General features: G+C 56.8%; 1 long non-coding RNA gene across 1 annotated transcript in view; it reads left to right on the top strand.

The window, feature by feature from the left end:
- Positions 1 to 19,495, top strand: part of LOC142604712 (uncharacterized) — a 41,893-nt gene extending 22,398 nt beyond the window's left edge. Inside the window, exons 2-3 of the long non-coding RNA XR_012838555.1 lie at positions 14,458 to 14,531; positions 19,190 to 19,495. This is a non-coding gene — a long non-coding RNA (uncharacterized LOC142604712). The remainder of the gene's footprint in view (positions 1 to 14,457; positions 14,532 to 19,189) is intronic.
- The last annotated feature ends 4,020 nt before the right edge of the window (positions 19,496 to 23,515 follow it).

Below are 23,515 nucleotides of genomic sequence, written 5' to 3'. Positions count from 1 at the left end.
GGACACATTATTATTTCCCCGTTGATAGGGTTCAGTGGGACTGAAAGAGCTACACGCCCTCTGGTAATTTGTAGTTTGTCGATGCTGAGCTGACATTTAACTGAACCCAGGGCAGCAGCAGGCAGTGAGGAGCGAGGAATCGCTCCGCTATTGTAATACCCGAGACACTCGGAGCTTGGCTAATAAGGGACATTCTTTCCTCCCAGGACTTCCTCCACGACTTTAATGCATTCAGGATCAGCCTTGGTTATTTGGACTCGTTAACGTCAGGATTTGGGTGACTGTCTTCCCCATGTCCCTAGCATGAATATTATCCCTATTTTGTTCTGCATTGTTCATAACAAGGGGGGGACAATTAATCAGAGCAGAAAGGACTTTATTCAGCTGGAATTCCTTCCACGGCTGCACCACTGAGAACAAATTAGCAGTTCACACATTGCAATTGGCCTTTTCTGTGGACACAGAGTTTGGACTCCAGCCACCTCTGAGGGGTGCGAGGGAGCCTGCACCTTCCCCCTGCGCGGGGGTATCACCAGGGGCTGACCGAGCTGTTGGAAGGTGTTCCTGCCTTCCTGGAGAGCACTGCAGGAAGGCCAGGGCTTCTGGGAGACCGGAGCTTATCCGGAGAAACCTCAAAGTGGCAACTAAGCACCAACCTGAGCACTTAAATTCACGTCTGCTCCTAATTTAGGAATACTGCCTTCACCGCCTTTTCCTGACTGCTTTTGGTTTGCACGTCCAGGCAGCGAAGTGGAAAGCGGACGGGCTCTAACCCTGGTCCTGACGCTCACTTGCTTATCTGCCGTGCCGTTTGCTTCAGCAAAATGGCTAGAGCAGCACGCCGCGGAGCGGGTCGGGACATGTGAGAGCAGTGGCCTTTCTGGAGTGAACGGCTGGGAACTCTGCAATCTGGCCTGGGCTCAGCTCTGACATACGTCTCTGCTGGAAACCCAGACCTTCGAGGGCTGAACAAAAGCGACTTGCTGATTTCTGTTGCTGCTGCGCGTTCCTTGCTTTAACTGCTGCCATCAGCAGGGCTTGGGTGGCTGTAGCCCTGCACGATGCTATCGACCAGGCGGCTGGGTGGAGGGAGACGTGGAGACTAATGGAGTTCAGGGATTCTCTGAGTCAGAGGCTAAATGCAGTTTCCTTCATTGGGCAGTGAATGCTAATTGCTGATTAAAAACTGGTACCTGAGGTTCACCCAGAGAACACACCTATAAAACTGCAGCTATTGCGAATGTCCTAAGCACAAGTTCCTCACCACGAAACACAGCGATCTAGAGCCATTATTTTCCATCAGCTCCATGCTGCAAACCATTTCCCAGATGAGGGAAACATAGCTCCTTTCTGCTCGCCAAGTGCAGGATTCAGGCGCTGTGAGAGCATGGAGCCTTCCACGCGGCAGTAGCCAGATCAGCTGAGGTCACTAGAAGCCAGATGCTGTTGCCATCTGATGTCTGTTTTAAGGGTGCTCAAAACCGAGTGACCTCATCTTGCTCTGTTCAGGCAAAACAAATTCAGTCTGCAGCCTGTTTCGCTCTCTCAGCAGTCACTGGAAAGTGGCCCAAGGATTGGACCTGTTGTGGCGAGCGGGGTCCTGAGAGGTGTTTCTGCAGCAGAGCAGCAGCACATCGACTTGAGATTGAGTCTGTGGCAGTTCCTTTTCCTCTTCCCTTTTCCCCTTTTCCTTCTCCTTCCTTTTGTTCATGATAAACACTCTGCAGACAGACAATCCCCAGCTGCTGTCCCAGCTACATGAACATCTGTGTTGCACTCTTTGCTAATGACGTCTGCCCTGGGATGCCGGATGTAAAAATAACCCCCCCCCCAAACTCTGGTTTGCATTTCTCAGATTTTATCAGGCATGGAATCTTTGAGGTTTTTAAAGACTCCTCTCCTAATGGCAGCCGTGGCTTTTGGGCTGCAATGGTTGTTTACCAGAGCCTGGCAGCCCTGTGATGCTCAGTCCACGCTTTTTAATCTATATGATTTGCTGCTCCTGTGCTTTTCCCAACTGGATGGCATGGGAACAAGGAGCTCGCCCTCCCCAGCTCGTTGGGAGAGTTGATCCAAGACGTTGCTCAGCGGCACCGGGAGGACCACCATTACTGCTGCCTGCAGCAGGGCTCAGCTCCTCGCTCCGTGACCCTCAGCCCAGCATCCTGTCCCTGACTGCGATGCCTCCGCGGTGCCTCAGCAGAGCAGTAAATGACCTGCTCTCGTCAGGGCCTGAGTTAATGTGGGAGATGAGCTTGGCCCTTCAGGCTCTGTGGTCTCCAGGCCTGTGTTTGAACCCTGCAATCACGTCTTCGCAACGCCCCAACGCCCATAGTCTCCCAGGCTACACATACAGTTCATAAGGTCCCCAGGGACACCACGCGCCCCCGTCAACACGCCCTGCCCATTGCAATGACTCGGCTAATGGGGTGGAGGGGTGTGGCAGTCACAAAAAGGTTAACTTTCCGAGAGGACAATGAACGCAGGATGCTCAGACAAGCCGGGCCGGCTCTGTCCTTGTGCTACAGATTTGCTCCAGCAGGCATGAAACTAGAAAGAAGTGATTCAGCTGCTGCCCTGCAAGGCAGCCCCGTGGGGCTTGACAGGTTTTGTTGGAGAGGAGGACATGTTCCTGCCTGTGAGCTTCCAACGCTGATCTCGCCAGGGTGCAGGTTAGCAGCGGCAAACCCTGGTTGACCCGGCTGGGAAGGGAATGGGCTCTGCAAGGAGCCCTCTCAGGAGCTGTGCTCTTTCAGGGGGGACCGAACAGATCTCCTGGATGAGCCCAGGGGGGCTTCAAGGGGTTTGGCTTCCACAGGAGCAGTTCCCAGAGGATGCTTCGGGAGGCAGAACCCATTTTCCCAGATAGGGTTCGATGAGGGGAGAGAGCTGCCGACTGCCAGCGCTTTCTCAAGCCCCCTTTAGCCATCCCGTCGTGGCTCCTTGTAGCTGCAGCTCCACAACCCCTGCGCTCAGCATCCCGCATGGGGCTGGACAGAAAAGACAAGGCGGGGGAGCACGGTAATTGCCTAGCAATAAGGACTCTCTTCAGGATTGGCGCTTCGAGGCGGTACTGCCACACACGGCAAGGATGATGGAGACGTGCCAGCCGCCCTACCTGCAGCATGGAAGGGTATGTGGGCGGACAGGCTGCATAGCTGGGGAGTGCAGGGCAGAGTCACGGGACTGGGGAGGCCCTGGCTGGGTGCCTCCTGCTAGGATGCTTCTCTCCACCAGAAATGCATTAAGAAGAAATTGAGTTTGGCTAGCAGTCATTCCTCCGATCGATGAGATGAAATTTGATAAGGAAACAGCAGGAATGTGCTCAGCACATGCAAAAATTCCATCTTCAGATCTTGCCCTGTGGGAAAAAGGGCAGGAGGGATGGGGCTGTGAATACCAGCCTTCCTGGAAGGCTTTTCTTGCTGACGTCTGCCCGGGGCATCCCAGGGGAGTTCTTAAGCATCTCAGGAGCCGCAGGGCCCACGTGCAGGCAGGCCCACGCAAGGGCACCAGAGGCTGGCTGGTTTCAGCGGGGAGGGGTCCGGCGGGAGGCATTGCCCCCTGTAAGCAGGTGCAGAAGAACCGATTTCCCAGCAAACCTGCTCCTGACTGTGAGTCAGCCCGTTGCTATCCCAACCGGAGTAGTTTCACACCACTTGGCTTCTCCTGGAGCAGTGCCACTTTTCTGTGAGAGTACCTGAGAGGGGAATCCCACCGGAGGGGGTCTGTGCTTTCATCGGCTCAAGGATTTCTGCATGTGTCTCTCTACTGAGCATGCAAACCCTGCCCGGAGGCAGGCAAAGGGCAGCCAGCCACAGGAAAAACATCCAGCCCTGTCACCAGTGAGCAGCACCGCGTGTAGAAGGGACGTGCAGGAACAGAGCTGAGACCCTCTGAGACGCTCCAGAGGGCTGAGAACGTGTTTTGGAGCTGTTCTGCCTTCACTCAGTGATAAATGTCACACAGGGACACACACAACGTCCCTGCCATCGCTGCACAAATGGAAACAGGGAGGTGGCTGTTTGATCCCCTGGCGCCTGCGCTGCAGCTTGAAATATGGGCTCTTGTCACCATCCATTTCGAAATGTCTCTGTCAGGCAGGCACGCTCCCCTCGGATGCGTGGTGGTGGCAGGCAGCACACCACGACTGCGATAAATAAAATTTACTCATTTACTGAAACGGGGGCAATCTACACTGAAACACGCTGCAGGAAGCATGCCCTCCTCCCGACGCACCCAGTGAGTCACTGCAGCTCCCTGAAGTATCAAGATCTGGAAAGCACCCAAGACAACAATCAACCAAATCGGGTTCTCGGCGATAACGCTGCATTATCAGGCTCCATCCAGCTGCTGAGTCAGCCCTACCCGCCCTCCCAGCCTGGCAGGCAACCAGCGACCGGGCTGCTGCCCGAGCGATAGGGGATCAGGGCCCCTGCCCGCCCCATGCAGCTTCCGCAGCAGCTGATAATCCCCCCAGCTGCAGTCCTCCGCTCTGCAAACCCACGCAGACGGGCGGCGGGTGCCAGCGCTGAGGGCGACATCAAGGACCTGCGGGGTTAATTTGCTGGCGGACGTGAAGATGGGCCAAGCCAGAGCCCGGCTGCTCTCGCCCCTACGCGGGCACACGTGCGCAGCTTTCCGCTGGCCGGCCGGGACCGCGGATACATCGATCGCTTCGCCCATCAGCTGGCGGCTGCTTTCAGCGGCACTGCGCCCACTTCTCCAGCTGAGTGCTTGGCCCTGCGATCCCACCGGCTGCCGGGATCCGGCGGGGACGGGAGCGGGGTGCAGCGGGCAGGATGCTCTGCCACGGCGCAGGCAGCCCGGGCTCCTCTTTCCCATGGCTCGCCCTTGCCTGTAGGTTTCTGCTTCAGAGCGGAGCTGGATGAGGCAGACGGGCAGAGCTGCAAGCGTGCAGGGGCTGGGAGGAAGCGAAGCGGCAGGAGGGGGAGGCCCCGAGGAGAAAAGCCGTGTGACTGTCACCCTGCGGAGAGGCACTCTTTGATGGTCACATCCCATAGCTCTGGCAGGGGAGCCGCAGCTTGCCCGTGGCGGCTCTCGGAGCAGACCGGCTGCTCCCAGCGTGGCTGGCTTTTGCTGATAATGCTGGAAATCCTGTCCCGGCCAGCTCCGTGACCAGTCACCCCCGCACCTAGAAGTCACAGCTGCGTTTCTGCTGGCCCTTCAGCCAACTAACCTCATAATAATAGTCAGGGGAAGAGTCTCCTCTCCCCGCTGCTCCCCCTGCTCCCGTGGGTGCCCAGGCTGCGGGGGTCCATCCTGCGACAGACCTGCGACAGACTGGGCTGAGCACACCTGCGCTGGGAGGCCAGTGCTTCTGCTGGGCCGGGGGGGGACAGGAGACAGGGGCGAGCGGGGCTGCGGCCGCACGGCTGGCAGGGGGACACCCTCCCTCTGCAGCGCTGGCCCTGGGATGGCCGTGGGTGCTTACATCCCAGAGCCTCTGCCGCTGGCGGGAATCAGGCAGGGAATGCCCAGGAGAGGGAAGTGGGGGTGTCGAGGAGAGCTCGGCGTGATGATAATGCAGGTGGGAGTGCTCTGAAAAAGCTGCAGTGTCTCAGTTCTTTGCAATATTCAATGTCTCCATCTAGCATACTGAATTGTTTGTATTGCAGTCTATTATCAGCGATGTGCTGCTGTGTTCCCATGTCCTAGAGTTTCAAAATTTCTGTTTGACTGTAATTTAGGGACTGCGACCAACAGTGGTTTGGAACTAAAACAGGTCTGGAAAAGGCAGAGTTTTTTGTAGAGCACAAACTTAGCTTTGCAGTTCCATTGCTTCCTACTCAGCTTTCAAACCTCCACAGGTTCTTCCCCACCAAGCTTTTCTCTGAGTCTCACTTTTAAATCCATCACATTTCACTTGGTTTAACAGTGAAATGAGAGACAGACCTGAGCAAGCAAACCCTGGACCAGAACGTTCAGTATCTTTGCAGCTGGATCCATTAACTTGGGACCAGAGGGTGGAAATTCCCAGTTTGTTCAGTGCACATGAGCCACACACTTCAAAAAAAAAAAAAAAAAGTCACTGCTAAAGAAGCCGGTGGGAAAAGCACACAGGATGGTGAGTGGAGCCGGGGACTTAGTGGGGCTCATTCCAGGGGATCCCAGCCAGCACCTGCACATCATTCATCTTCTTTTATTGCCCTTTCTCAGCTTCTTGCTGTATTTTAATGCAAAGCCTGATACCCCCTTTGGAAAGAGACATTCTCCAGGCCTTCCCACGTGCTTGGGAACGCTGCTGGCCCTGTGTTCTGGCCAGATAAATAGGCAGAACAAGAATTTGGGACCAAGGATGTGATGAAAGTATTTTCAGCATCAGAAGCCTTGCTTCCCTCAGGCTGGCCAAAGCCAGCCCATGAGCTGGACCCAGCCTTTCTGGACATGCATGTTTGTAGCTGTGGTTCCATTCAGCCCCGGCGCAGCACTGGAGTCTAGGTCTAAAATTCAGAGTTTAGTCCCACTTCCAGGATGTTTTTGTCCTAGTCTCTTTTCCCATTGCCTAGTGTGGATGCGCTGGGATGCAGCGTCCGGCACCGTAGGCAGGTAGTGCTCCAAAAGCCCTGCGGCATTGCCTCGTGTCGCACGTCATCGTGCAGTGCAGGACCCGCTGGGGGGGTGTGTGTGGGGGGAAGGATGGGGGATAAGGGGCTGGGGCACGCAGCCGATGCTAAGCCTGGCGCCCGTTCCTGGCTCCGGCGCTGCTCGCGGCTGGCCGTGCAGCAGCAGGTGTGGCGTGACATGTTCGCTCCGGGGCTAATCCCTTGTCCCTATTTTCCTCTCAGCATGGGAAAGCAAATCGCTACTTTTAATCTTATTTTCCAGCTCCCACTCCGGGGGGGGGCCCAGGCCCAGGTGAGAACGCCCTGGCCTCCGGGCTCTGTTTATTTTATCCCCTGACCTGACGGAGGGGATTTTCCCACGTACAGGACAGTAAGAACCGTTGGGGCCGCAGAGAGCTGCGTGGTCACTGGAAAGCCAGGGGGGTGGCATGCCAGTGAGCACGGGGATCACCAGAGAAGGGGGCAGAGCAGCCGCTGTGTACAGCTAGGGTCCTCTGAGCATGTCCCCCGTGTTTGTGGCTTGGACTTTTTCTCACTGGCGTAGACCTCTGGGTGCTAAACCCGCCCTTGGCATTGGCAGAGGCTTCTCTGCATTACCGCACCCCTCACGCACTCCTCCCCGGCCCCCATCCCCAGCAGAGCAGGGACCCCAAACCCAGCTGCGAGTACAGGGAGGAGAGAGAAGAACGGTGGGGTTCAGGCAGCGTTGCCCCAGATCTCTCCCTCCCAGCAGCGCTCTGGGCCCCTGTCCCGGATAACCACCGGTGACCCCGGAGCATCTCCCTCCCTTCTCGTCCCCGGGAGGTCCCCGGGTAGCCGGCCCTCCCGCTCCCAGCTCTGCCTGCAGCTCTGGGTTTGCAGCTACTTAGCAGGCGGCAGCTTCAGACACATTTTGTGGCCACACGCAGAGACAATAATCACTTGTAGTCCGGCCTCGGCGTTGCCAGAGGCCCGGCTGGCTGCGCGGCGGAGGCAGCGAGGAGGGTGTCTCGGTGTGTGGACGGCATTCCTCGCCACCCCGGCGTTGGGCTGGTCCTCTCCCACCCACAGGACCGCCTGGGCAGTGGGGATGGCACGCCTGCCTCGGGGCGGCACGGGTTAAAGAGCAGCCGGGATTTTCCCACTGTGCACCGGCCCGCAGAGCCCCACATGGTTTTGCCGGAGGCTGAAACGTGACTCAAGCTGGGTTGTGGTAAGTGGGTGGGATGAGAGTTTCACGACCTGGTTCCAGCAGAGGCGTGGGCAGCATCACTAGAATGATTAATGCTGAGGGGAGGCAGAGAGAGACCTAGCGATGTGCTGATAAGGGAGGGCTGACAGAGACGAACGACAATATCAGAAAGGACCCACTTGTCAGTCACCACGAGAAATCCCCCCCCCCCCCCCCAGGAAATGATAAATTGTGCATGCCACCTGCTTCCACCTCTGTTGACTCAAACCATGGGATACCTGGGAGGCCAGCGCTCACGCTATGAAATTTCCAGCGTTATTTATTGGAGCTCGTAATTCAGATGAGAAAATGGAAAATATCATGCGCCTCTCATCCCAGCTGCCTCCCAGGCTGCCCAGCCTGCTTGCTGCTTTCTGCTCCCTCCCTCCCAGCTCCTGGCAGCTGAGAGGTGAAGCGCACAAGAATCCAGATGATCGCTAAAGCCTTGCTTCCTGGGGCTCTGGAGAGCTGGGTCCTTGCAAATTCACTCTGCAGCTGCCAGCAAGAGGGTGGAGGGCAGGTGTGGGGAAGGGGAAGTGTGAGGTGAGAAGAGGAACAGATCCGCTTCGGAGAGAGCAGCTCTGAGATCCTCAGCGCTCGGCACTGGCACTTGTGATTCTGCTGCCTGCGCGGAGACCCGTGTTGGTGTACCCTGACAGGATCTGGCAGCAGAATTAAGTGGCATATTAGCAATAACTGCTCCTGCCCTTATTATTACTACTGTTTATGACTAGATAGCATCAGCTGCTACTGCCAGCCATAAACTGCTTCTAACCTAAACAGTCAGGGAGTCTCAGTGCAACCAGAGGATCAGCAGAGGAGCTCAGGTTCCCTCTGGGGCTTTGCGGGCAGCGAAGCATCGTGCAGCGTGTGAGCAGCCCCGTTCTAGCTGGATTCTGAGGTCATCTCCTTTCCACCGCTGACTCCAGTTGGAATGTGATGAGAATATAAGCGACTGCTGAAGAGCACACCCGTGAAACAGCTGCACCAACTCAGGCCGAGAGTTCCTTCCCCGGGGTGCTGCCTCTGCAGGCGCGGGCAGAAGCGGGGCTGTCACCGCCCGGCCCGGCTGGAGGCAGCGCTGAGCGCCCGGCGGAACCGACTCCGGCGTGCGCTGCCCTCTCGTGGCACCGCGCTGCTTCCCGCCGGGGCCGGGACCGGGACCGGGACCGGGACCGGGACCGGGACCGGGGCCGGGACCGGGGCCGGGGCCGGGGCCGGGACCGGGGCCGGGGCCGGGCGGGGAGCCCCCCTGGGAACCGGGGCCTCTCCCCGGAGACCGGGTACAGCATGCTCCCGGCTTGCCGGGGAGATTCAGCCCGGCGCCTCGGGCTGCTGCCGGCTGCGGGAAGGCGCTGCCTCCCCTGCTGTTGGGGGGTGCAGGAGGGGGGACCGGGAATAAACCTCGGGGAAGCAAGAGCGGCTCGGCAACGGGCAGAACTCGGCTGGAAGTGACGGGCAGGTTGTACAGCCGGGCAGGGCGGCTCCGGGACCAGCTTCCCGGCAGCGCAGCGGGGTATGAAGCGCTGCTCCGGGGCCGTGGCTCCGGGGCGGGGCGGTGACGCCCAGCCAGTGGCCCGTGACTACCGGGCTCGGCTTTACGTGGCTGCCCGCCGGCCCCGAGCCACCCACCCCCCCCCCCCCCCATCCCCGGGTCCCGCTCCGGCGGTGCGGCCGGGCTGCGAGTGCCCCCGCGCGGCGTCGGCTGCCGGCGCTCGGGATGGAGCCGGGACCGGGACCGGGATCGGGACCGGAGCGAGGGTGGTAATCGCGGGGTAAAACCAAGGAGAGAAGCCCTCTCGGAGGTGATTGCGGAGGTGGAAGGGTCACCCAGACGGGGCGGTTCTCCTGGTCCCCGGCACTGCTGGGCTCCGCATCTCCCGGGCAAGGAGGGAGACCTGCTGCTTGCAGGAGCCAGCGGTGCTGGTGTGGGACCACGGGACAGGCAGCTCAGGGCATCCATGCTACAAACCCTGCTTGCAACTGTCTGATGAGTTTTTAATATCCGGACTGTAATTTGCCTGCTTTGCTCTGCTGGGGTGGGAGGGCTGCTGGGAAAATGCCTGTCAAAATCGTTCAGGTGGCCCTTAGAAGGGGTGGGGGGGAACCAGGCTTTGCACAAATTTAAAAAAAAAAAAAAAAAGATTGCTGGCTTTTCTCTGTTGTAGTGTTCCAGCACTCTCCAACTTTACACTGGGACAGGGGAGAGGAAGGAGAAAGAACCCTGTACCAGAGATAGGGCTTTTGCCATCCCTGTGAAAATCCAACCTAATTTGGATAATGCTAGAACTTTATATGTATAAGATATTTATATTTATAGTCTCATGCCACAGCTGTGGAGTTGAGATTTTGCAGGATTTTAGAAAATAAAAAGCCTGAGCACTGTGCACATTCCACCCTGAGTTAAATAGGACTTTCCTGAACATGCAGGTGTGGGTGACTGCGGGGTAGCGCTCACAGCAAAGGGATTAGGTGTGCAGAGGATGACGTGGGAGCGAAAGGCAGGAGGCTGGGACCAGCCGCTGTGATGGGGAGCCAGGGGAAACCCTGACTATCTACAGGCTGTGTTGTGAGAAAGCTGCAGCGCAGGGAGAGGCAGGCTGAGGACAAGTGGACTTGGCTGAGCTTTAGGCTGGGGAAGCCGACCCTTCCTCAGCCTGTCCCCAGCCCCAGGGGCGGCAGCCAAGGCTTGCCGGTGAAGTTCAGTGGCATGCCCCTTCTGCAGGGCACAGGGGAGCTGGCAGGGTGCGAGGGGAGGTGGGCAACGCTCCTTGTTCGAGCCCACAGCGTGCCTGGCAACGGGACGGATAAATTCAGGATGCTCACCTCCAAATAGTGGGGTAAGCGCAAAGTCTGAAAGCGTGAGCTGCTGCCGCTGGGGCTGGTGGCTGGGGAAGGGGCTGCTCTCCTTCCCTTCGCACCAGGCCAATGTGCTGGTGAAAACCTGGGGCTGGTGGCTGGGGAAGGGGCTGCTCTCCTTCCCTTTGCACCAGGCCGGTGTGCTGGTGAAAAGGCTGGCGGCACGGCCAGCGGCCCTGGCGGTGGTACAGTCCAGGAGGGTAATGGGTATTGGATTGCTCCCTTAGGTCTGTTCTTGAACCTAATCCTCATTAGACTGAAACCCATTTCAATCAAGACAGGCTGGGCTACTCCTTTGTCTTTCTTTTAATTGGACCGTTCCTGCTGCTAAATGGGCAGCTTAAGCATCCCAAAGACCCTGAGAAAAGCCCGGCATGTCCCCTAATGGGGTTTGAAAGTGGAGAAATAACAGCATAATCAGTCTCTTCCTCTTTGTGTCAGCCCTTGATTCACACCGCCTGCCCCCCTCCCCTTCACACCCTTTCACTGAGTGGCTGCTGACAGATGGGAACAGGACCGCCACGTCAATGGGGTTTGTCGGGGGCTTTCATGGGCCCTGTTGCCATTCTCTGTCCTCCTTCTTCGTCTACTCTTGGCCTTTGTGCCAAGACTGGGAACAAGCTGGGAAAGCTGAGCCTGTCCTGTAAATACCTGCCTCGGCTGGATCAGCTTAGGGCTTAAAAGACAAGACGGGGAACACTTGGCACAGCTCTTTATCCCTTCCTCTGCTTGCCTTACTTTCTCTCCTCCATTGTCTCTTGTTCCTTTTTTTTTTTTTTTTAGTATTTATATACCCTGTTTTTCTCTCTTGTGCTCTGCATATCTCTCTATTTTCCCTGCACCTTTTTCCTCCGGCAGTTTTCCGTCATCTCCCTTAGCTCTTGTTCTCCTTCCAGCGAGCCCTTTGATGGCCGTCTTCAGTTGGCTTTTGGCTCACCCAGATCTCTCTTCCCCAGCCCCTGCGCGTCACCGGGAGCTTGCAGAAGACGCGTGACCTGCTTCCAGGGCAGCTGAAACTGAGGTAATTGCTGGGCAAGCAGCCCCTGCGTCTGCCTGCCCTGACGCTCCTCGTGCTTTTCTACCCGTATCTGTCTGTTTGGAGCAAGCAGCTGGAGAAGCGCACGCTTCTGTGCATACAGCTGATTTCTCACGGGGCAAACCGGTCCAAACCGAAGCCTGTCCTCTCGCGGGGTCTGGTGGGCTTGGCCAAGCCCAGGCTCAGAGCTCCCCCCAGTTTAAAATCCAGGAGCAATGCTTAAGCACTTAGGCAGGTCTGCTCGAGTCTGGGCAGGCATATCTGGGCAGGCACCGATTCCCAGCGGCTGGGGTGTGCTCCCTCTGCCACGCAGGCTAGCCAGGAGGGGAATCCTTCATTTCCAGCAGCTGGGACGACTGGGGGCTTTCCCTTGTGCTGGCAGCACAAGAGAAGCTCAACACTGCATTAATTTGGGGAAGAGATTAGATCAGTGCCTTGCTCTGTCCATCAGCGTTCGTAGTCAAGAGGGTGCCCTAACCAGTCTCTGCCACTGGTGACTGCTGGAGAGGTGGGTTAAGGGCCCTGGACACGGTCCAAGATGTCCTGGGACAAAAATGGCTGAAGAGACTCTTCTCTTACCCCGGAGACCCCCGCACGCAGCTGCCAGTGCGGGAGGAGGGGGCATTTAGAGGCTCCTCTTGTGGCTGGAGGACCAGCTTGGCGCTTGGGACATCCTGGAGCACCTCTTGACTCCGTGCACGGGGAGGTGCGCTGGCCGGGGAGGCTCTTCCCAGGTTTCCAGGCTGCACTCGGCGCTTGGCCGACTGACAGCTCCTGCCCTTCCTCCTCTCTGCTGACCCCAGGCAGGACTCCCCCTCCCGTTACGTGTGCTGAGCTGTAAGACAAAGCCGGTGGGAGGCACCGGGTATATGTCAACCCGCTTAACGCAGACAGGTCACCTCCAGATTAACTTGCATAAATCCTGACTTCATTAAAGCTGCAATCCCCTGTTCCACAGAGAGCTCTGGTGAGGGAAGATGGGGTGAATGTTTGCTAGTCAGGTCGTCTGTCTGACCCCGGGGCAGCTCTGCCTCATGTCGGTCCCGAGGCAGCGAGGACAAGATAAATCTTTCTCGCTGGACTGTCCCCAAAGAAAGAATGAAGTTAACGTCTGCCCGGGAGCTGTGGCAAAGGTGTTTTGAGGGAAAAGTAAGAAAGCAGAGCAACACAAAAGCTGAACAGAGCTGCTCAGTGGATGCTCGGGGTGCTAAACGAGGGATCCTCTTTGCAACGTCACAGCAAAGGGAGCTCTCGGGGTCTGCGTGTGAACTCTGCCCGTCCGTGGACATGAGGGACTCAGTTATCACTTGGTCACCAGAATATGTTTCTGCCATCCCACCCACAAAGGAGGAAGAAAAGTGAAATATGGAGAAAGTTACCATAGTTTTTAGCTTGTTTTGGGAAGACCTCTGCCCTTCTTAATTAAACTTCCACCAGGAGTTGGATTTCTGAGTAGGTCTCCTCTGCCGTCTCTGTGCATATCTCCTCCAGCATCTCCCTGCACCGCCTCGCATGTCTCCTCCCACGATGGCTGACACTCCTCAATCTGTCTGTGCTCCGCTGGGCTGATGTGTCTGCACGCGATGGGGCATTACATTCGTTTCGGAACCGACTGGAAGCAACTGTGATGGCAACGTGCAGTTCGTGCCTTCCTCCCACACGTCACCTCCCAGATGCTGAAACCTGCCCTGTGTGTCCGACGCAATGCTCATGCATGAGGTAATGGTGTGCTCAGGTGTGCGCTAACAGAGCACTCATGCGTGATTAATTGGTCAGTCATGCAGGTAGTAATCAGACGTTCATGCAAGAACTGATTGGGCACTCATGCATGATGTAATTGGGCGCCCAGGCATGATGGTACTGAGCGCTCATGCATAAATTAATTGAGTGCTCAGGTGTGATGCAAATGTGCACTCGTACATGTTCTAATTGGGAGCTCAGGCATGAGCTAACAGCTCGTATGTGAACTTACTGGGTGCTCATGTGTGACGTAATTGAGCAATCAAACACAAATTAATTGGGTGTCCTTGCATGAAACTAATCAGGTGCTGTGTGTGTACTAATTGGGCCCTCATGCATAAATTAGCTGGGCAGTCATGCATGAACATGCTGGGCTCTCATGCATGTGCAAAATGGGTGCTCACGTGTAAATGAGTTGGCCTGGGAGGCCATCTGGGCGTGCTGTGCTCACGGTGGGCATGCCGGGAGTTGTGGTTCTTGCCCGTGGCAGCTGGAGCAGAGGTGCCCAGGGGTGGATGGAGTGGGTGGGGGCTGCCTGGGATCCCCCTGCAGATGCACACCCCCTCCATGGGTTCCCCTCCATGGGTGCCCACATGCTTTGCAAGGCAGGGGAGGGTGCAAGATACATCAGTAACCACTTTGCTGTATTCAGGCATCTGTTATTAAAAATATTCTCTACAGAAACACATGGATGTTTGGATGTATGGATGAGGGATAAATCAGGCATGTCTCTACTGCTCTGTTCTGATGTATATAATCTTACCTCTGTGCATTTACTTACCATTAAATTTGAAACCACTGTGGCCACAGCCAAACCAAGATGTCCTGCTATTGTTTTACGAACATAATCTGCGCTAAAGCTATGCCAAGCTCTCAGTGCGGGCTGCTGTACGGTGATACACCACACAGGCGGTTCAAATCAATACACTGTCACTTGGGGGGATGCAGAGAAGAAAAAAACCAGTAAATTACATTTAATTAATGTATAATTAATGCGCTTTCTGGCTTTCCGTGTTTCCATGCAGGGCCCTGGATTTGCCGGCAAGACAGGCACTTGGTTGCTGCTGCGGTTACTCAAGCTACCTAATTCAGAGCTCAGGTAGGGCTGCACAGGAGGTCTGTAATCTCTCCATTTGTGAACCTTCCAATATTTTCCAGAGTAGAAGGATGGCCTTTTACATTTTTCACATATGATGTGACCTACTGCTAGTCCGTGGGTTCCTGGAAGCCTGACCTGTCTTTTCCTGTACGTCCAGAGACACGGAGAGATTCACTTTGCATAGGTGCAGGGAGGCTGTGAAAGGAAAGGCAGCTTGCAGGAGTTCCAACTCCCGCTCTCGCAGTCGGGGTGCCTGAATCACTCCCGCTGCCGGCTGCAACGTATTTGCAAGAGGAGCTCTGGCTTGTCGGCAGCGGCTGTATGCTTCCCGTTGGCTAGCCTTCCCGAAAGAAGCGCAGATCATAGCACATGATCTCATCTACGGGCATTTTAGTGACTTCCCATCGCAGTCATATCACCCAGCACTGAAATACTACGCGACTTCTCTGCACCACTCACAGAAAAAAAGCAAGACCGTAGTTTATCTGTACGTAAGGCTGTCAGTGCATGTCAGTCCCTCCTGGCTCCTTATAGGCACGAACTCGACCTCCCTTTCCTTTCCCCTCCAGACAGGTCATATGTACCGGGGGGCTCTTTTCTCTTCCATATGGTGTCAAGCCCACCTTGGGCCAGCAGCCCTGGGAGAGCGCCTGGCAGACAGCTGGGAACAGAGGGAAAACAGCAGCCGCCGCTACTGTAACTTGCAAAGGGCCGCAGCAGGATGCAGGAGAGGGATGCAGCGCCAGGAGCTGTCTCCCTGGAAACCGCAGCGTAGGAGACATAATGAGGAGTGTCCCTCCCCTCAAACCGCTCTTTAATTCCTTCTTCATCTTTCTTTACAGCCAGGGGAGTGAAGAGCAGAGCGGCGGGGCATGGTGTCCCCCTCAGCCCAGCCTATTGTGAGTTTATGACACCTAGCCTTAGAAAAGCACATTTTTAACCCAGCTGCCGCTATAACTTATTGCAATGCCTTGTTATAGCTTGGGAGCGGAGGGGGAGGGACAAGAAAGGAGGTCATGCAAAGGGTGCTGTGTGTCCCAGAAGGGACCCTCAAAAAAAGTCAGAGGGGGAAAAAGACACGGGCTCCCATCTCTTTCTCATTTGGCTCTTCCCAAGACTGGGGCATCCGAAGGCATGCTGGGGACAGAGCTATGAGCCGGACGTATTCATTCATGCCACCTAAAAGCATGTATGCTCTTACGCTCCGGAGGCAGATTCAAATGCAGGCGAGGAGGGATAACAGCCCCACAGAGTCAAGGTCCCCGTGTCGTCACTGCTGCTGTTGCCTGGGACCTCGGCGAGACCCCGGAGGGTGAGCACGCTGCCCGGTGCGGTGCTCCAAAGGCGCTAACCCTGGCAGCCTGCAGCTGCACCCTGGGGTGCCCACCTCTTGCGCAGAAGCAGGTAGGCACCCCGCCGCAGTGCAAGAAGAGCTAAGGAAAGCGAGCTCCATCCCAGGCGGGAGGAGGGTCACGGGATGCATTTTCCCCAGGCTCTTGGTGCTCATGCCCGGAGAAAATCCTTAGTGGCTGTGAATTAAAGCACTGGTGGGGGGTGCCCCCCCTCCACGGACATTCTGACCCCGGGGTTGCGCAGCTGAACCCCCTCCTCGCCCTGACACGCCGTTCTGCACCACAGGTTCTTCCAGCAGGTGGAACAGAGGAAGCTGCCTTTTAAATCCTGCTCCAGAGCTCTTAGAAGTTGAAGCAAAGGCTCCTGCTGCCTCCTCATGTGCATCAAAGTTTTAACCTCCATGCCCGAGTGCCCCTCGGAGGCAGCGTGCCCAGGCGGATAGATTGGCTGGCTGCAACACACAGGTCCTCGTGTCCCCTCGCATGGGGGAGAGATGCCTGTCCTGCCCTTTGGCTGTCGGTTTGGTTGTTCCCAGTTGCTGCACCGTACTGGAAAAAGGGGAACTGGCCACTGCCTCTTGCAGCAATACCCCCATGCCTCCTGCAAGACATCTCCCCCCCCCCCCAAAAAATGGAGAGAAAAGATTGAAGTGAAGCAAAACATTCCTGCTAAATGAGCATCTCTCTGCCGTCCTCCAGCCAGGGGCACCCACCTCCGCTGGGGATGGGGCACAAAGGGAGAGCAACTGCGTCGCTGTGCGGCGGTGGCTGGCCCTCCCTTGTGCGGGGCCAGGGCTGGATGCTCTGCCTTGCAACAGACTCCTGGGCTGCTGGTGCTCAAAGGAGAAAGCGAGGGGCTGCCGCTGTTGCAGCCCAAATACAATGCTTGGTAGAGGCTTGGGTCCCAGAGTGATTGGGACCTTTTCTCCCTCCCCTTCCCCTATACCCCGCTCTGTCTGGCTGTACAGGACAAATGTCAGCGCCGACCTCCGAGCCTGGAGAACGTCCTCCCTTAAGCCCAGACATGCTCCTCTCCTTTGTGGTCCTGGGCAGATGAACCCCGGAGGTGCCCGGGCGCTGGACCAGGCGGGCACTGGCCCAGAGCAGCCAGCCCCTCCGAGCAGGGAGAGGGATTGCTCCCCTGGGAAGGGCATCCGGGGGGTGTTTGGCTTTTTTTCCCCGGCAATGGAGCCACCCCTGCAGGGCAGTGCTCCGCTGCCCAGCCCCATCCCTTGCCACCTCCCTTTTTTGTCCTTCCTCCCTTTTTGTTATTTGAGAAATGAATTTTAAAAAATGGAATCAGTTTTCCCTTTGGGGGGATTAGAGCCCTCAGCATTCAAGCTCCCAGTGCAGGAAACAGTGGCTTTTCTTCTGGTGCAACTTGGAAAGACATGGCTCTCTGTTCTCCCTGAAAGCCCCTCACACTGAATGACCCACAGGCCCTGAATGAAGTGCCTCTCAATTAAAAGTTTCCCATTGATGCCGGCTGAATGAGACCTTGCTGCGGAATTCACCCTGGCTGAATGGCCCGGGCCTTCATCAAATATTAAGGGGCCAATAGATTTCCCACAATATTTGTACACCTTCCTTTGTGGGGATTTTTCCCTCCATTGAACCAGAAACCGTTAACACATCCGCTCCTGACGTGCCCCCTTCTGCTGCTCATTAGGGGCCGAGGCAGGGACGGCCACTGCTGCGTGCCACCCCCGGGACGGGCTCGGGGAGGGCCAGCAGCGGGGCACGGGAGCAGCCACCTGCGTGTATTCATCCTCTGGCGAGGCCAAGCTGAGCTGGAAATCCCATGGAGAAACACAGGGAGGAGAGAGATGGGAGCAGGCAGTGTTCCTAACCCGACCCTTGCCTGCGCCCGCCCGGAGCCCTGGGCAAAATCCGTCCCCATCCCAAGCCAGGGGTCACCTGGCCGGAGAGGGGGCTTTGGTGGTACCAGCCTTTGCTCTCTCCTGGTGGTCCCAGGGAAAGGAGAGCCTCCCCTCCTGCTCCCCCTTCCCAGCACAAAGGGAAAGTGGGTTTAAGTCCGGGGCTCCCTTCTGCCCGGGGACAAAAGCTCTGGGACACTTTAACAGGAGCGGGGGGGGGCCTGGCTGACAGCTCTGATTGTTAAAGCGCTGTGGCAGCAAGGCTGCCCCCACCCCTATTAACGATGCTAATTAGAAACCATGCAGGGCAGCCTCTTGGGGGTGGGGGTGAGGAGACAGGGGTGGGCTCTGCATAATTTATTCTCACTTAATCTCATTAAGTGGAAAAAGAGAGAGAGAGAAATGAGTGTGGGAATGCGGTGCATGGGAGGAGAACTACTACTCCATCCTTTTCCAGCACCTCTTTCTGCCCCAGGACTCAATGGAGCTAAGTATCATCACCCATGCCTTCCAGGTGGGGAAAAGAAGGACTGAGGAGGGTAGCTGAGGTTGCACAGCACGTCAGCGAGAGCTGGGAACTGCACCCAGGGTCTCCACACCTCCTTATGCCTTCTCCCACTGCCGTTTTCTCTTCCCACATTACTCTGAGGAGTGGGATTGCCGGAGGGCTGGAGAGGTAAAGGTGTCGTAGCCAGGACTGAGCCAGGCATCAGGCGGGGCAGAGGCTGGCCGTGTCCTTGCAGCAGCACTGTTTATGCTCAGTCGCTTCAGAAAGCGCTTGAAGAAACCATTACTGCACTGTTATCAGCAGGTTACACGAGACAGAAGCTGGGAAGTGTCTGTCCTTGCAGTCCCCTGGGATCCTGCCTGTGTGCAGGCAGGCCCTGCGGAGAGGCTCCACGCGCTCGTCCTGGTGCCAGGCGAAGGCTGTCCTTGCCCTGCCTTTGTGGCCTGCCAGCTCGCAGCCTCAGACTGATATGGGTGGGAATAACCCCTTGATTTCCCCCCTCCCTGGGCTAAGCACTGTCTGATTGGAGTCAGAGAGATCCCCTGCCCCACCGTGCCTCCAGGCTGAGCAAAGGGACGCAAAGCACGGGGACGTGCGTTATACTTGAAACAAATCTAGGGAAAGGGTTTGTGGTGCCCAGGGTCACCCTCAAACTGGACCAGGTCCCGTTAGCTCTTCTCTGAGCCTCACTGTTTTATTGCTGCTGCTGTGGAGTATTACAAAGCTATTTCATAGTCAACAGGATGGTAACATTCATGCGTGGCTGCCCAGAGGGACAGGACCCTCACAGATGTTCTCACAGAAATGCAGATGTTCTGGTATAAGTCAGGGTAAGAGTAAAACAAAATGAGAAAATAGAATAATGATTATTTTTGTCTTCATTTTTTCACCTTCTCTAAGAAACTTCCTTCCGCTCCTCAGCCCTGCCTGCCCAGAAGAGCTCCTTCCAAAGAAGAAACCAGAAAGAGGGAGACATAATGACCAGGCTCAGCACTGGCCTCGCTGCTGCTTGCCAGCTCAAGCATGAAGCGCCTGTGGAAATGAAAGAGCTTTTTACAAGAGCTCCGTGGGAACGTGACCTGAAGAAATCCGTGACTGCTGTAAGCAGAGGGACAGGGGATGCGGGCTGTGTCCTGGCAAGGTACAGCGCAACCAGGTATGTCAGGGGGTGGCCCCACGGGAATGATGCTAATGCCAGCTGGTGTCTGGATGCCACCAAGGTGTCAGCTCCAGGAGGTCTCTGGGAGGAAGGGGCAGTGGGTTTTGGGTGGACGGGGTGTTCAGGAGCATCTCTTTGCACTGCCCCTGCCTTTCCTCTGCGGCTGGTGTGCAGATAGCGTGGGGCCTTTCCCACCCTGCAACCCGAGTGCAAGGCTTGTGCTCGGGCACGCGGAGGGGTCTGGCTCTCTTGGGGGTGAGGGTGAAGGAAGGCAAGGATAACATTGCTGTTCCTTGAATCTGTCTTCTGGGCTGTGGTGGGGGCTGTGAAAAACATATCCTGTTATCCTCTGGAGCAGAAAAAATTGCCATTCCTTCCCTCCACTGACCTGGAAATTGTTAACATGTTCCTGTGGCCCGTGGGTCAGCAGCAGCATTGCCTGGGTCGCCACGCTGCATTGTGCGGGGGGGGAATTAGCCACCTGTTCCCCAGCCCTAATCCCGTGTGCAGGGCAAGGGCGGCTCCGCTTCGCTGGCCTCTCGCACCACCTTCTCCGCAGGCACAAAAAGGCCAGTTAACCTGGGAACCGCCTTGTTTGAAGATGAAGGGGAAGGGGAAGGGGGCTCCCTTTGGCGGGGGGATCGGGGCTGTGGGGAAGGGCACAGGAGAGGCGAGCATTGCCATGGGCAGGAGAGCCAGACTAGTTCAGCTTCCACCCAGGATTCACAAGCCCTTTGGCCGCACGCATCCGTGCTGTGGCTGGGTGGATGCAGTTGCTGGGTGCTAGAGCCTGCTCCTCAGCCTGCTTTAGGGCCACCTTTCATGCTGCTCAGGACTGCAGAGGAGCTTCAGTTGTACCTACCAGCACAGACTAAGCATCGCCTGAAGCCAGCCTCTTCCAGGTGTGGTTTGCCAGCAGGTACTGCTTGGCACAGGAGCAAGGCAAGACTTCTCAGCTCCATCAGCACTGCTTGCAGCATGGGGGAGCTCTCCTTGAGTCCTGTCCTTCCAGAGCAAATGCCCGGGGCAAAGGGAGAAAGAGCAGAACAGTAACTTGGAGATGGAACCAGACGGATGGTGAGATCCCTTCAATGGGGCCAAATCCTTTGCCTATAACAAAGGGAAAGCTTACAAACTGGCTACAGATTCTGGCAAGGACGTCTCCTATTTACCTGAGCTGCCTGCCTTCAGCCTGCTGCATGAGTTTCCCTTCTCTGCAGGCTGGCAGCCAGCTTGCCCACGTGGCCACGGGGAGGGAGGCTTTAAGCATCTTCTGAACCAGAGCCTTGGCAGCCCAAAGGACAATGTGCAAAGGAAGGCAGGTGGCTGAGTGGAAAACAGGCAGCTCCTTCGTGTGATAAAATGGGCTGTGAATTTCCCACAGCCTCTTATGCTGAGCACAGAGGCGTGGAGAGCAAGCAGGCATAGCCCTGCTCAGTAAGTCAAACGGTAGCACTGGCAGCGCTCTCCAACTGTGTCTGGCCTGCCCTCTGCTCCCTAGGGAGCTCCGGAGCCATCCATGTGGGGAGCACGTGCTATTTCCCATGCAGTGTGCTCTGCATATGTCTCAAGCACATGGAGGGAATGGTTGCAAAGCCAAGGGACCAGGAAAAAAAAAAACAAAAAAAAAAAAGAAAAGGCAAAAATGAATGCCCATGTTGAAAAGCTTTAATCAGACCTCATACTTCCACACTTTGATGCATTACTCAGCCTAACCTTGGGCTATTTGATGCAGATGGGCTGACGCTTTGAGGAATCAGACTAACAGTTTCTCAGAAAGTCTCAAGGCTTTATCAAATGGATATCCAGACTCCCACTGTGGGTGGAAGTTGTGAAGAAGGATGTCAGAGACATTTTGGCATCCTCATCCCAGTGCTCTGTGGCACCCTCAGCTGGAGATCTGCAGGCAAGACAGAGACGGTGCATCAGCTGTTACAAGAAGTCACCGTGTATTGGAGGCTCTTAGAAAGCACCTCCTCATTCCTCCTGTGCCACCACACAGACCAGCAAGAACGGCCACCAGGATACAGGGACAGGCAAGATAAGAGAATACACAACAACATCTGTGTGTGAGGGGCTGCCACAGCCGCCCCAGTGCCCGTGAAAGCGCCCCGTGGCTCCATCTGGTTTGGGGACAATCCCAGTTCTTATGGAAACACATGGCTGACATCTGGGGAAACAGGAAACAGTGGCAAGGGTTGCCCCAGCAACGGCGTGTCCCTCCGTCTGGTCCCCCACTGGGAGAGCCATGGGATCGGCAGCTCGCCGCTCGGGGAATTCAAAGTACAAGACCAAGGCGACTGATTGATGGGTCAGGTTCAATGGGGAGGGATATGATTAATAAGTGTTATGGCCCCATTGTTCCTGCTGTGCGGCTGTCAGTGCCGGTTAGCGCTGATGGACGCTTTGATGACTCTATGTCCATGAGCAAGCCACCGACTTGATGAATCTCAGCCAGCAGAATAATATTCGCTATGAACCCCTTCTGCCTCCCCTGGACAATAGCAGGGCCGGCCCGCATTGTGCGGGTGTGGGATCCGCGTTGGGTACCGAGGTCTGATCTTTCTCCAGCACAGCAGTTCTGCAGCACCCGCCTCTCTCCATCACATCACCCCCCTTATGGGATGACGGTCCCTCATCCTAGTTGGCAGCTGGCTGTGCCAGGGAAGGAGAGAAGGATAAGAAATTGCAGCTCTTTCTTAGGCTTTCTTAGAAATGCAAACACAGAGGCTTTCAGGCTGGAATGTCACCATGGTCTGGAACCGACAGCAAAGTACTTCTTTGTGCCAAACATTTGTGTTTTGCAACCCAATGTGTTTTCTTTAGTCGCTGTGCACCCCGGCAAGGGGCAGGCACATGCTATGACAACGTCTTGTGAGCTGTGCTTTAATGAGCTCTGCTGTTGGCTCACTCTGCATGTGCAGAACAGTCATGTACCTGCCCTATGCCCTGACCACCCTCTAGCACTTGGGCTGCTGGATACTTTTTGGGACAGGAGAATGCCAGGGGTGTATCCTGTCTCCCTGCTGGCCGCTGCTGCAACCTGGATCATCCTTGCCAAAGATGCCCTGTGACAAGCGGTAACTGCACCAGCAGGAACCTTCTTCCCAGAGCACTGTCCTGCTCTTCGGGACAAAATGATTTCTGAATGCAGAGCTCAGTTGTGTTCTTCTGCTCCGACCCGGGCAAAGCAAGCCCCCTCCCTCCACAAAGCAGCAAGCAGGTCTGGGAGCGCAGAGGGAGGGGATGCTCGGCCAGGGCTACCCCAACGCGCTCTGTCCAGTATGGCTCATTGACTCCACCAGTTTGTCTCCTGCTGGTTGTCTGTCCTTGCTGATGTTTTAATAAGGTTGCTGCCACAGAGGGTGAGGTAACGCTGGAGCTTCACGTATGCAAAAGGTGACGAAGTTTGGTTTAGAACTGCTTTCGTTCAGGTTGAGGGGGAAAAGTATGAATCCCATCTGTGCACGGTGGCCATACCCCCGAGGTGTTCCTACTGGTTTAGAACGAGTCCAGCAAAAGAGCGGCCTCAGCCCGGGCTGTAGCACGGATCAGTCCTCCTGTGACCAGGCTCCGGGCTGGACCCGCTCCCCAGCAGCGGTGCCCCGGGAAGGCGGCTGTCCTGCGGCGGGACGGACCCTGCCACCGCCTGCGGCTCCGCTCCACCCCACCGCGCCGGGGGGGGGCGGCAACCAGCAGCGGGGACTGCCCCTCTCCGCCCCGGCCCCGGCCCCGGGCGCTGCCGCCAGCCCCGCCCGCCCCGGCCGGCAGCACCGCGGGCCGCTCGTGCCCCCTGCCGGCCCCTCCCGGTCCCGGTCCCGGCGGCGGGCAGGCAGCGGCGGGCAGGCAGCGGCGGGCAGGCAGCGGCGGGCAGGCAGCGGCCCTCCGGTGAGGGGTTGTCCCGGCATCGCCCTCCTGCACCGGCCCCCCCCCCCCGACGTACGCTCCTCCCCAGCGGTGCAGCTCCGCGGAGGTCGGGGTGATGGCCCCGCATTTATCTGCAGCAGCCCGGTTTAGTAAAAGCACATGGTTGGCTCAGCCCTGACCGTGCTCTGGTATCCAGGGTGCTCGGCAGGAGCCCGCACAGA

This window comes from Balearica regulorum, chromosome 21, assembly GCF_011004875.1.
Source record: "Balearica regulorum gibbericeps isolate bBalReg1 chromosome 21, bBalReg1.pri, whole genome shotgun sequence".
Classification (NCBI taxonomy): domain Eukaryota; kingdom Metazoa; phylum Chordata; class Aves; order Gruiformes; family Gruidae; genus Balearica; species Balearica regulorum.
This window is presented reverse-complemented; position numbering and strand designations above follow the sequence as displayed.